The sequence below is a fragment of the Meles meles genome, chromosome 7 (assembly GCF_922984935.1).
Source record: "Meles meles chromosome 7, mMelMel3.1 paternal haplotype, whole genome shotgun sequence".
Taxonomy (NCBI): Eukaryota; Metazoa; Chordata; class Mammalia; order Carnivora; family Mustelidae; genus Meles; species Meles meles.
This window is the reverse complement of record NC_060072.1, coordinates 89,949,831-89,963,210: the sequence shown is the minus strand read 5'-3', so window position 1 is coordinate 89,963,210 and position 13,380 is coordinate 89,949,831.

Sequence of the window (13,380 nt, the reverse complement as noted above, 5' to 3'; positions counted from 1 at the left end):
ATTACCACCTATTGTCCACTTGTATATAAACTCTGCCTTGCCTCCTCTCCGCTCTCTGTTAATTTTTCTTCATTAAACGGCAATAGATGATGATGGATTTGACTCTATGAGTTTTTCAAAATAATAGGGACCCATGATATTGCTGAATCAGAGGGCAATACACTAAAAATGTGTCCTGCAAGAACTTATGTTAGTGCTATGCATGGAGTGAGTGAGAGTTGAGAAGAGGATGAGGGTGCTGAGGGAGTCTTTGGGGGTAAGCCAACTGGGTCAGGCTTCACAATTAGCCCAACTGCCATGCAGTTCACTTCACTTTTTCTGGGTCTATCTCAGGGCAGGCCACACCCTGGGGCTGGAACACTTCTCATACTGGCAACAGTAATCCTTGCCAAGAATTCCAAATAGCTCAGTGGCAGCCAACTGACTAACTGCAGTGCCAAGTCTGGGTCACCTCAGTGGGCGGCCTTTCTTTATCACCTCCCTTGGGGTCTTTGGTGGGAGAACATGGTCAAAAGCTGTCCCTATGTCCTCATTCCTTATGATTCAATGGTAGTTGCCCCCTTTCCCAGTAAGACTCTGCAGCATTCTGACTCCCTCTTCCTCCCACAACCTGAGATCTCAAGGCTCTGGAAAATCAATAAATGAAACCAAATTTTATTTAGTAATTTCCACCTGTTCAGACATTGTTCTGAGAATTTCACAAATAAATAGTTTAATCCTCACAATGATCCTATGAGGTAGGCATGATTATCCTCACTTTATAGATGAGAAAAAGGAGCACAGAGACATAAAGATGATTCCATGCCAAAGGTTGCAGTTAGCAAGTGGTACAGCCAGGGTTTGAACCTGAGTGGTTGGGGCCTAGAGTCCATGCTTATAACTTGTCATGGTTATGACATTTATACTAATGTCATATGCATGATTTTGTTTTTTCTTTGTGTGTGTGTGTGTGTGTGAGAGAGAGATAGATTTGGGGGGGTACAATGTCTTTGGTCTTCAAAGGCAGAGGCTTAGTTTATTCAGATTCCTGCTCTGTCCTTGGTTCTAAAATCTGGTCCAGATACCTGGAGACTCTTCTATTTCAAGAGGCTGACACTTGTCTCAGTCCCTCCAAACTTGACTTCTCAGTCCCGCCTTTAGTTCTGACTATTTGCATGTGCTCACAGATTTCCTGCTTAAGATCAAGTAAACAATGAGTATCAGAGCACTGAAAAAAATTATATTAAATTAAAAAAAGAAGAATACAAGCTCAAATAAAGCAGAGGGTAGAATAAAAAATAAAATAGAGGGGAAAAAAGATCAAGTAAACATTTGTTTCAAAGCTCAACTTTAAAAAAGACCCAGACCTTGTCCATTTTGTTTTGTTCCCTTTAAAACCAAAAACAACAAAAAAGTCTCAAAATGTTTATGGATAATAAAACTTACATAATTTAGCATGTTTACCTTTTTGTCTCAGCTGCTGGGGAATATTTTTTATTAGATTATTAGAATATTTTCTTCATTTTTAAAAACACGGATTATTTATATTATTATTTTTAGAGAGAGAGTGTTGGGGGGAAGTTTGGGGGGAAGGGATAGAGGGAGAGGGAGATAGAGAGAATCTCAAGGAGACTAAATGCTCAGTGCCAAGCTCAGCCCAGGGCTTGATCCCACAACCCTGAAATCATGACCTGAGCTGAAATTAAGAGTTAAATGCTTAACAGACTGAGCCACCCAGATATCCCTGTATTATTTTTTTTATTTAACTCCCTTATTATTGGGACAAGAGGAAAATAAAAATAAAGGAAATTGAGAAAATAGTCTTCTCTTGATTAGAACTAGGTTCATGATGAGCAATTTGGAAACTGGGCACTCACGGAGGAAGAGAGTGATTTAAAATATTAGCTGTTAGTATTGTAGTAATAAAAATAATATCTGCTTCTCAGAGATGTATCCAAGAATACGTGAAATAATATACATGAAAGTGTTTTATAAAATGAAAATATTCATATAGATTTTTTTCTTCAAATTTTTATTTATTTTTTAAATTTCTTTTCAGTGTTCCAGAATTCATTGATTATGCACCACACCCAGTGCTCCATGCAATACGTGCCCTCCATAATACCCACCACCAGGATCACCCAACGTCCTACTCCCCTCCCCTCCAAAACCCTCAGTTTGTTTCTCAGAGTCCACAGTCTCTCATGGTTTCTCTCCCCCTCCGAATTCCCCCAACTCCGTTTTCCTCTCCATCTCTCCATGTCCTCTGTGTTATTCCCTATGCTCCACAAGTAAGTGAAACAATATGATAATTGACTCTCTCTGCTTGACTTATTTCACTCAGCATAATCTCCACCAGTCCCGTCCATGTTCATACAAAAGTTGGGTATTCATCCTTTCTGATGGAGACATTATACTTCATAGCATATACTTTTTTTTTTAAGATTTTATTTATTTATTTGACAGAGACAGTGAGAGAAGGATCACAAACAGGGGGAGTAGGAGAGGGAGAAGAAGGCCTCCCTGCCTAGCAGGAAGCCTGATGTAGATGGGCTTGATCCCAGGACTCTGGGATCGTGACCCAAGCTGAAGGCAGACGCCTAATGATGGAGCCACCCAGGCACCCCTTCATATTCATATTCATTCATTTGTGCAAATTTTGATTAGCAGCTAGGTTATAAGCTCTTTAAAGAGTGGGACTATGTCATATATTGTTTGTATGTTATGTAATACTGGACAGAAAATGTTTACTTTTGACTGATGGACTGCTTAAATAATATAATGCATGCCAAAGCTCAGCACAGCTCCTAGAACAAGATAAGTACTCAATAAATCAGAGATATTACCATTATTATTTCAAAGGTTACCACTATTAATTAATTTCTGAAGATTCAGACTCTCAAGGTTAGAAATGACTTCAGAGACCCTGAAAAGGATTCCCCATTTAGACATTGAAGTCTTCTCCGAAACAGCATTCCACAATCAGCAGCCCACCTTTCTGTGGAAGGTAACTCTTCTCTTTCACAGAGGATGCTCAGCTGAGTCCTACCTTATAAATTCCACCCATTGGTCCAAGTTTTTTCCCTCTGTGGCCATAGGGAACAACCCTAAGTCCTCTTATGCATGACAGTCTACAAATATTTGAGGATGGTTTTTCCTTTCATTGGATTCCTTCTCCAGGTGGAATATTTCCATTTCCTACTCCGCTTTGGGATGCTCTCCCATAGACATCACATCCTCTGGATACCTGGAACCCAACTCAGACTTCCAAGAGTGGCCTGACTAGCCCAGGAAATCAGCGGGCATGGGGCTTCCTGTTGTGTATCCTTCAACCTTGTAGGTGAGTTTGGCACCTCCTTGCTGCCGCTGACTCATTCTGAGCTGGTGCCATTTTATACAAGCCATTAGGAATTTGTGTTTCCCCATGCTGAACCATACCGCCGCTTTGCTTGAATACACCTGTAGGATTTTATTTTACATTAATCTCTGTTAAATCTTCCTTGTTAGATTTGGCTCAAACTCTAAACTGTCAAATTATTTCTATGTGATCATGCCATCCAACTTCTTATTACTCTGACCACGTTCGGGCCAGTTGTTAATGTGAGTTATATGCACAACTGTTCTTGCTTGAGTGCACTGGAAAGAAAAACTACTATAAAGGAAAAATGACTTATTTATAATAGAAGAGGAAGGTGTTCTATTTAATCTTAAGTAGCTTTTAAAAAACTTCTTTATGATAGAAAATTTCAAATAAATATAAAAATAGAGAGACTAGTACAATGAATGCTTACTTCTGTATCCATCACCGAGCTTGGCAATTAACTCATTATCCTGTTTCATGTCTATTCTCCCCACTCCCTTTACCCCTCCAGATTATGCTGAAGCAAGTCCCAAACAGCATACTATTTTATTCATATATAATTTTTAAGTTCCTCTGAAGGATAAGGACTCTTTAAATAAGATAACCATATTAATATTATCAGCCTTAACAAGATAAACATTAATCCTTTAATATGATAAAAAAAAATCCAGTCCAGTGTGTCAGCTCTATTCAAATAAAAATTTTTAAAAAATCCAGTCAAGGTTCACTGTTCCTGTAATGTCTTGTGAATGTTTTCATTAAAATCACTTGTTTGAATCAGGGTCTAAATCATCTTTATGCATTGCAATTGGTTCATATCCCTCTTTTTATTCCTTGTAATTTATCTCTTGCAGAAACTTGGCCATTTGTTTTGTGGATTTAGTGTCCTACTAAGTTAGTGGCCCCCCATCTCCACTCCTCTGCTGTGCTATTGTTCAACATGTTCCTTTTTCCTTTGTCTCTATTTTTACTGATCATATATTGGGTGTACTATTCTATAAATTTTAATACAGTTACTCATGTATAGATTTGGGAAGCCACCACCACAACAAGAGGGTACAGAACAGTTTTATCATCCCCCCACAATTCCTTCATGTTACTTTTGTATAGTGACACACTCCCTCCACCTCTAACCACGGGCAACTACTGATTTGTTCTCCATCACAATAGTTCAGTCTTTCTGAGAATTTCTTACCATCAAATCACAAAGTGGGTAACCTTTTGAGATTGGCTTCTTTCCCTCAGCATAACGCCTTTGAGATTTATCCAATTTGTTGTAGCAACAGTTCGCTTCTTTTTATTGCCACAAGTACTGCATGGAATCGATGTACTATGGTTTGTTTGTCTCCTCTCTTCTTGAAGGACATTTGAGTTGTCGCCAATTTTTGTGATTATGAATAGAGATGTTATAAGCATTCATGTACATGTTTTCGTGTGAATGTAAGCTTTTATTTCTCTAGGGTAAATACCCAGCAGTGGGATTTTTGGTCATATGTTGTGTCTTTAATTTTATAAAAAAAATTGTTAAATTGTTTTTAAGAGTGGTTGTGCCATTTTGCATTGTATGAGAATTGCAGTTAAAGCGCATCCACCAGAGCAAGTTGTCAGTATTTTTAACCTTTAGCTGTTCTAAGACATATGTAATGGTGTGGCTCTTTGCTTTGAAGAATTTATTGATTTATTGATTTATTGAAGAATTATTGAAAGGTGAGATCCTTTCCCTCCCTTTCTCCCCATGGAAATCTGGAGAGGGTGAGACAAATAGGCCTTTGTTATGCTGCATACAAAATTAGAGGGATTTTGAATTTTCAAGGGAGATCCGGGAAAGAAGGCCAGAACAGACCATGGAAAGAAAAGGAGGGTGAGGAGGTTTCAGTTCAGGTCATGATCTCAGGATCATGATCTCAGGGTCAGGAGATCAAGCCCCATGTTGAGCTCCCCACTCAGTGTGGAGTCTGCTTGGGATTCTCTCCCTTTCACCCCTCTTTTGCCCCTTGCCCTACTTGCTCTCCCTCTCTCTCAAATAAATAAATAAATAAATAAATAAATAAACAAATAAATACAATCTTTAAAAAAAAAGAGTTTCTAGCTGAGGGCTAAGCCGCAGAATGGGGTCAGGGGGAGAGATTCAGCCCATTGTCTGAGAACCAAATTCTGCAATTTGGTTCTTTTTGGGGGGGGGGGTATCTTCATCTAATATGCCTTCACAGCCTGTGCCATGGTAAGGAGCCAGGGAAGGGACATAAGAGGTAGCTCTGAAGGAGGCTCCTTTAGCAACAGAGGAAGAACTGGTGGTTTTCGAGAAGGTGGAGCATGGTCCCTGGTTTCCACAGAGCCCTCTTTCTGGACACTAGATCTGCCTTGGCAACAGCAGCAGCAACAGAGCTGGGACTTAGGCATGGTGGCTGGGGTGTAGGGCCTAGACTGAGTGAGGGGCTCCAGAGAAAGAAGCCTGGATATTCGGTGATCGAACCATGGAAAGAGCACTGGATGGGAACCATACAAATTGCTGGATGATCATTTGAGGTTTACCTGTCCTCACTGTGTAACTTGAACAGGTTCCATCTCCTCTTTGGTCCTCGTGGTCCTTATCTTTGCAAAGAGACCTTTGGAGGTCTCTAATCTTTATGGTGTTTCTTAAGTAACACCTTGAGTGGGAGGGGGCTCTATGTTCTTGCAATTTTTTTTTCTTTTCCTTTCTACAGCAGGATGTCTGGGGTGTGTCATTACTCTGTGCATCTGTAAGTATCTTACATATTTTTTCCCCTGGAGGTTGGGTTAAATATTGCTACTGAGATTGCGTAACTACTTCCCTTAGGATAAAGCAGAATGATTCAAACTTTCACAAAGGGAAGGTCTCTATATAACAAAGGCATTACTGAGTTTTCCACATTCCGACCTCTTGGAGCTGGAGGAAAAGAAGGAGGCATCTGCTGTTACTCCTTATGTCTGGCTTTGCCACAGCTGAGCTCACCACCTGCTGTGGCCACCTACCCTCTAATACTCTTGTGTGCCCCTCACTCCCCACCCCTCAGCCCCGAGCACCTCTGCCTTCTCCATTCATCCATGCAACCAGCACCTAGAGCAGGAAACAAACATTCCCATTGCCCCAGATGTCCCCACTCTGGTCTCTCTTCCAGCTATGTCTCCCACCCATCCCCACCCCTGAAAGGGCTAATCTGATTTCTAACAGCATAGGTTAGGGTTAAATGTTTTTATATTTCATAAACATTTTTCAGTAGCATCATACAGTTTGTGTCTGGGCTCTTTTGTTTAACACAATAGAGCAAAATTCCTCCAAAACCAACTCTGTGGTTGCAGATCATTTGTTCTCATTAGTATGCTGCTATGTTCGGGGCGTGTGGGAGGCTCAGTTGTTAAGTGGCTGCCCAGAGTCCTGGGATGGAGCTCCGCATCAGGCTCGCTGCTTGGCGGGAAGCCTGCTTCTCCCTCTCCCACTTGTCTCTGCTGTGTTCCCTCTCTTGTTGTCTCTCTCTCTGTCAAATAAATAAATAAATAAAATCTTAAAAAAAAAGTATGCTGCTGTGTGGCTAAACCCAGTTATGTACATACTCTAATACTGTTGGACATGGTGTCTGAGTTCAATTTTCAGCTATTATGGACAAACCTGCAGTGAGTATTCTAGTACACATCTTGTGGTGAATACATGAACACACTCAATGGTTTGTGTACATCTAACAGTGGAATTGTTGTGTCCATAGCGTATGGTATGTACAGCTACAGCAGATACTCTGAACACTTAATGTTTCCTTTCTTTGGTAGTTTAGCCTTTTTGGAGGGGATACTATATATATCTTTGTGATTTTTAAAAATTTGCATGTCCCCTAGTGGTTAAGGATGTTGAGCTCCTTTCATGCATACACTGGCCATTTTGGGTATCCTCTTTCATGCACATCTTCAGCCCATTTTCCTATTTTTCTTGTGAATTTACAAGTGTTCTTTATATGTTCTGGATATGAGTCTTTTGTTAGATACATGAATATTTCCACCCACTCTGTGGGTTGCCTTTTCACTCTTTAATGGAGCTTTTTTGATCAACAGAATTACTTAATTTTATAAATTCATCATATTTTTCTTTAGTGTGGTGCTTTTTGTGTCCCATACTCTGCTCTATACTCTAAGGTCATGAAGACCCTCTCTGGGGTCTTCCAAAGGCTTACTGTTTCACTTTTCATGTTCAGATCTGCTGTTGATTCTTACATATTTTTTCCCCCACACATACATCAAATTGGAGATTCTATAACATTTAATTATTAAAAGAGAGATGTCCATCTGGCTAATCTTGGTGGTAAGTACACAGGTGTTTGCTATATTGTTTTCTGTATGATTGAAACATTTTACAATTAAAAATAAAATGAAAAAATATTTAAGCATTGATATTTCCCTGGGTTCCCTCTTTGATCTAACTGTTCTTTTCATGTTACATGATCTTCCTGGGTGAGTTTGCCTACTTCCCTTCTAGTCATCTATTTATTTTAATTTCATTAAGCACCAATTCCATCCATGTACCATGCAGTTGCTGGCCACAGAGAGGAATATAACATGGTTATCCTTTTAAGGGACTTACAGTTTGGTATATATGGTGACAGAGAATTGCAGTAAAGTTCCTTGGAATAGCTATTGCAAAGGACACCTCACAGCTCATGTTCTCTTCAACATGAGTGTTCAATTTTCCTTCCTCCTCTTCTTGTTGCCTTTTTAAAATCAACTTCATTGGGGCACCTGGGTGGCTCAGTGGGTTAAAGCCTCTGCCTTCAGCTCAGGTCATGATCCCAGGGTTCAGGGATTGAGCCCTGCATCAGGCTCTCTGCTCAGCAGGAAGCCTGCTTCCCCACCTCTCTCTCTCTGCCTGCCTCTCCACCAACCTATGATCTCAATATTTTTTTTAAAGATTTTATTTATTTATTTGACAGGCAGAGATCACAAGTAGGCAGAGAGGCAGGTAGAGAGAGAGAGAGGGAAGCAGGCTCCCTGCTAAGCAGAGAGCCTGATGCGGGACTTGATCCCAGGACCCGGAGATCATGACCTGAGTTGAAGGCAGCGGCTTAACCCACTGAGCCACCTAGGCGGCCTTAAAAAAAAAAAATTAAAATCAACTTCATTGAGGGATGATTTGCATATGATAACAATGCAGCCATTTTCAGAATACATTTCAATGAATTTGACAAAAGTATATCCCCATGTAAATACACCACAATTAAAATACAGGACATCTTCCAAAATTTTCTCCCACGTCCCTTTGCTGTCAATCACCTGCCAATCCTCAGGCCCAGGCTGAGGCTTGCTTCCTGTCTCTATGGGTTAGTTTGCCTCTTCTAGAATTTCATGTAAATGGAATCATACAGAATGCATTCTTTCTGTGTCTGGCTTCTTCTCATCAGTGTGATGTTTTTGAGGTCCATCAGATACATGTATGCTCCAGGCCATGGTGTGCCTTTGCTTGCCTTTTCTCAGCGATGGGTTGCAAAGCTCCCTGCCTCCTTTCCGGCATTCTGGTGGTGTCTCTCACTCTTCAGGATGCGCACCTGCATCTAAAGGCTGGCTGCTCTGCCCGGCCTCTTGGACTAATTAGAAATCGCTATCTAGTCCGAAGACAGGACAGGTGACTCTCTTACTGCTTCCCCAGCCTTTCCTAAAGACATGGAACTTTTCCTCCCTTAATATAGTGGCTTATGTTATAGGAATTAGCACATCAGAATTAAAGTAAACTGTAGTTCTAAAAGAATACCAGTGCCTGGGCCAACATTCTCTAAGATTCTGATTCAGAAGGTCAGGAATAAGGCTTGAGGACCTGGATTCTGAAAAGCTGCCCAGAAGTCCTGATGTACAGTCATCGCTGAGGGCCACTGTCCACAGAGTGAAGTCTCGATTCTGCAGCGTGGCACAGAGACCATCATAATCAGTTTCAAACTACACCTTTGGCTCTTTCTGCACGACCTGTCTTCCTCTTCCATGTTCCTTACTTCCTACTCCCTGCAAGCATGTGTGATCTCTCACCAACACTCCTCCTCACCTGTATGTGAAATGTTTTCCTCTCTAGCAGGGATGTCTTCTCTTATTGTCCTTCCACTTGGCTCATTCCTACTCATCCCTCAATAACCCACTCAAAATTACTTCTTCTATGAAGTATGAAAGGCCTTCCATAGTCTTTCTTCTCCCTATGTCCATAGTACTGCTGTCAAAAACACTGACCCCGTTATGATATAAGGAGTTGTTTATATGACTGACCCCTCTTTCAATACAACTATGAACTTCTCCAGACCATGGGCCCTGTCTTGTGTAGCATCATGTTCCCATTGGGTAGTCTGATGCCTGACACAAGTAGGTGCTTAACAAATGATTGCTGAGCGAATGAATGGACATTTGGAGAGAAGACTGAAGGGATGGCAGTCCTTGATGTATCCCTCGGAGGGCATGAAGTCCTGGGGAAAACAAGGGCTGGATACTCCTGCCTGGGTTCTCTGAGCATTGTGCTTGACCCTCACTCTCAGCTTTGGTTTCCAAGACTCTTGGGAGAAAGCAGAGTCAGAGGGTAGGTTGGGATGGCATTTGACTTCTAACTGCATCAGTCTTTAAACCTAGTTCATGCTTAATGCTCTTGTTTTCATTTGGGGTTGCTGGTTGTTTGAGTCTGTGAGTATGAGTCACAAAGGGTGTGTGTGTGTGGCATGTTTGCCCATGTGTCTGTCAGTTTAGATAAATGAGAGGATTTTAAAAAGTTGAAGATATTCTATAAATGTCCGATACTATTAAGTGCACATTTGCTTACATGTGTACTTATATGCACAGATGCACTTATATGCACAAACACTTACATGCACAGATGCTTATGAGGCTGTGGCTTGGCATTTTTTGGAAACAACATCTTCTCAAGTTGTGCAAGGCTGGCTGGCCACTGAGGGTATAGGGACAGTTCCAGCTATGGGGCCTGCCTTCCAAGGACTTCCCCATTGGATGAGGGAAAGAAAGACATTCTCATTTGACTTTGGGCCTGGTAGGGACAACTGTGTACCAGGAGCTGTTAGACAGGAGAGCTCAAGGGGCCAGGCTAATCATACAAGACATTGCTGTGGGGCTGGGCTGCTTGCTCATTCCTAAATTATGGGTCAGTTTGGGTGTAAAGAAAAGGGGAAGGGGGTTTTAAGAGAGAGGACCCTTCATGGTCCCTAGGACAGACAAGGAACCAGTCAGAAGAGGTCAACACAGTGCCCAGCACAGAAAGGTGCTCAGGAAGGGTTGGCTGGGAAGCAGGTGAGGGGGAAGGCAGAAGAGCCTCACACCAGAGCTTCACTTAGAGGCTGGGCTACTGATTGTGAATTGCTCAGTGTCAGGGCGGCCCAGGCTCTGGCCTGTGGCTCACAGACTTGCAAAATTGGGACTGTGAGCCTGACTAGGAAAAAGTGAGATGGAAAGCACAGACTGTCCCCTCTGCTGGGGAACTTGCAAAGTGGCCTTGCTAGGTACCATGTTTAGACAAGAGTAGGGTCCTGTTTGTGCCTTTTCTCCCTGTTCTGTACTCTGTTTTCGTCTGCCATTTCCCAAACTTGATCAAATCCAAGTCAACTGTTCAAAGTCAGAGCTTGCTCCATGAGCTGAACTCTGGGTGGGAACACAGAGCTCCCCACGGAGCCCCCACACAGGGAGCCTTTTCCGGAGGCCTGAGTCGTGCATGGCTATTCCTTAAACACGGGCTCCAGACTGGGGCAGAACTGGATTGGAGGCCACATCCTGTCTGTGGGGCCTTGGACAAGCAATTTAACTTCTGAGTCCCAGTTTTCCTCTTCTGTGAAATGGAGCTTTGTGCCCTTCCCTATAGGTTTGTGGGGAGGATGGAAGGGAAGAGGTCTGTAAATGTCAATCACTGAGTCCACCACTTGGCCAGCACGCCATGGCTTGCCTTCCTGCCAATATTACCAACCCTCAGTTAACACAGCACATCTGTCCTCCCATTTACAAAGCCCTTTATTGCACTGTCCTCACCTCCCAACTCCCAGCTTTGCTCCACAGACAGAGGAGGGGATTTTCACCTCCATTCTGATTGGCTACATAGAGGCCTGGAAGGATCCGGAGCCTAGGAGCAGGTCTTCCTGTTTCTGTCCAGGCTGCTTTTTTAAAAAAAGATTTTATTTGTTTACTTGAGAGAGACAGAGATAGTGAGAGATAGTGTGAGTGGGGAGGAGAGGGAAAAGTAGACTCCCTGCTGAGCAGAGAGCCTGACAGGGGGCTCCATCCCAGGACCCTGATATCAGGACCTGAGCCAAAGGCAAATGCTTAACATACTGAGCCACCCAGGTCCCCCCGGGCTGCTTTCCATGGCTCTGATGGCCTCCTGGGGTGGCAGGGTCTGGGTACTTTGAGGAGGCCAACCACCCATCAGGGGCCCTGTCCCTCAGGGCTGCAGCTGCCGAGTTCCAGATGCAGCGAGGCTGGCCCCTCAGTGAGACTTGGCTCAGAGCTCACCTGGTATGGGACAAGAGTTCTTTATGGAGCCGTGTTCTCTCCGATCGCAGATCACAGGACACCAGAGCTCAGGCCCTCACCCCCTGACCCAGTGGCCCCCATCCTGACACAGCCCTTCATGCTTCTCCCTCCTCAACTCCTTCCAAGCCCCACCCATCCATGCTGTCCCTGGCCCATGTTGTCTGCCATCTGCCGTGCAATGTGTTGCTAAGCTGGTCCTTAACCCTGAGTGCCTGCATCTGACTGCCCTGTTTCCCCAGAGAAGCTGGGCTCCCGGTAGTCAGGAGCAGTTTCTCCTCCACCTCCCTGATTCCCCCAGGGAGGGCTCAGGTTCTCTAGAGCAGAGGGGGCCTCTGTCATGGTACCAGCCCAGGAGGCATAGCCATGACCATGGAGAGGAGAGGCTGCAGGGCCCCGTGTCTCTCCGGAAGCCCCTGTGCCCTTCCCTCTAGAAAGGCCCATCTGGACTAATTCTGTTAGCAGCATACTCTGTTCCTCTCTTAAGAGGCAGCTGGGAAGAACACGGGGTTTTATAGTCTGCAGGTGCAGGGGATTAGCAGTGGGCTTTGCCAGGAAGGAGGGATTTGGGATGGGCCCTCATTAGAGCCTCAAACTTCCACCCCAATTTCTTTGGAATTTGTTTTTGATGTTTAAAATGCAAACTGACTTCTCAGCATATTCAAACTGGGCCAGGTCATTGGCAACTGTCAAAGGGTGGAAACCACTGACTGAATTGTTCTGCAGTGTTTCCCTCAATAGCAAGGATTGGAAAAAAAGGTAAGCAGGGGCAGGAAGACAGTGTGCGATATTTCCTCGTTTGCTCCCTGGGTCTCTTTTGAGGAAGGCCATGGACCACATTGAAAAAGCACCCTTTGGATTTTGGAGTCAGGATCAGACTCGCATACCTGTGAAGAGAGTAGCTTTAGGCATTGTCATAAAGTCCCCTCCCCCAACCCCTGCCCACCAACCCACCCTCCATCTGCTTTCCCCAGGCTGACTCTGTCCTCAGTCAGCATCACAGATGTCAGCAGGCTGAGGTGGTGGAGGCAATGAGGCTAGGACCCTGGGGTCCCTTTCTCCCACGTCCATGCCTCCTTTGAACCCTGGGCTTCGAGAGGTCCAATGTGAGCCCTCTGCTCAAGTCTGAAGGCCTGGGTGGGCAGAGAAGGAAGCTGGGTACAAGGAGAAGGCTCAGGTGTGGCTGAGTCACACTTGTGTTGTGAAGTCTCAGTCTGTGCTCCTATTCAGCCCTGGTTTCTGTGTCTTGGTTTCTCAGATTAGCGAGATGCTTTGAGCAAGAATCAGGGTCTTGGAGGGGTGGGGCGAGCACCTATGTTTTGAAGGGGGCAAGGAGGGTATTTCTCATCTGTGGCATAAAGGGAAAGAGAACACAGGACAGGGCACTGTGATGATAGCGTGTGTGGTTTTGTGAGTATGTATGTCAGTATGTGTGCGTTAGTGGGAATGCACACTGTTCATGTTGTGTTCTGCTTCTCTCTCTGTAGGCAGAAAGTCTGAGGACTCAGAATTCTGAGGAAGGGAGAGCTGGATAAGGCAGA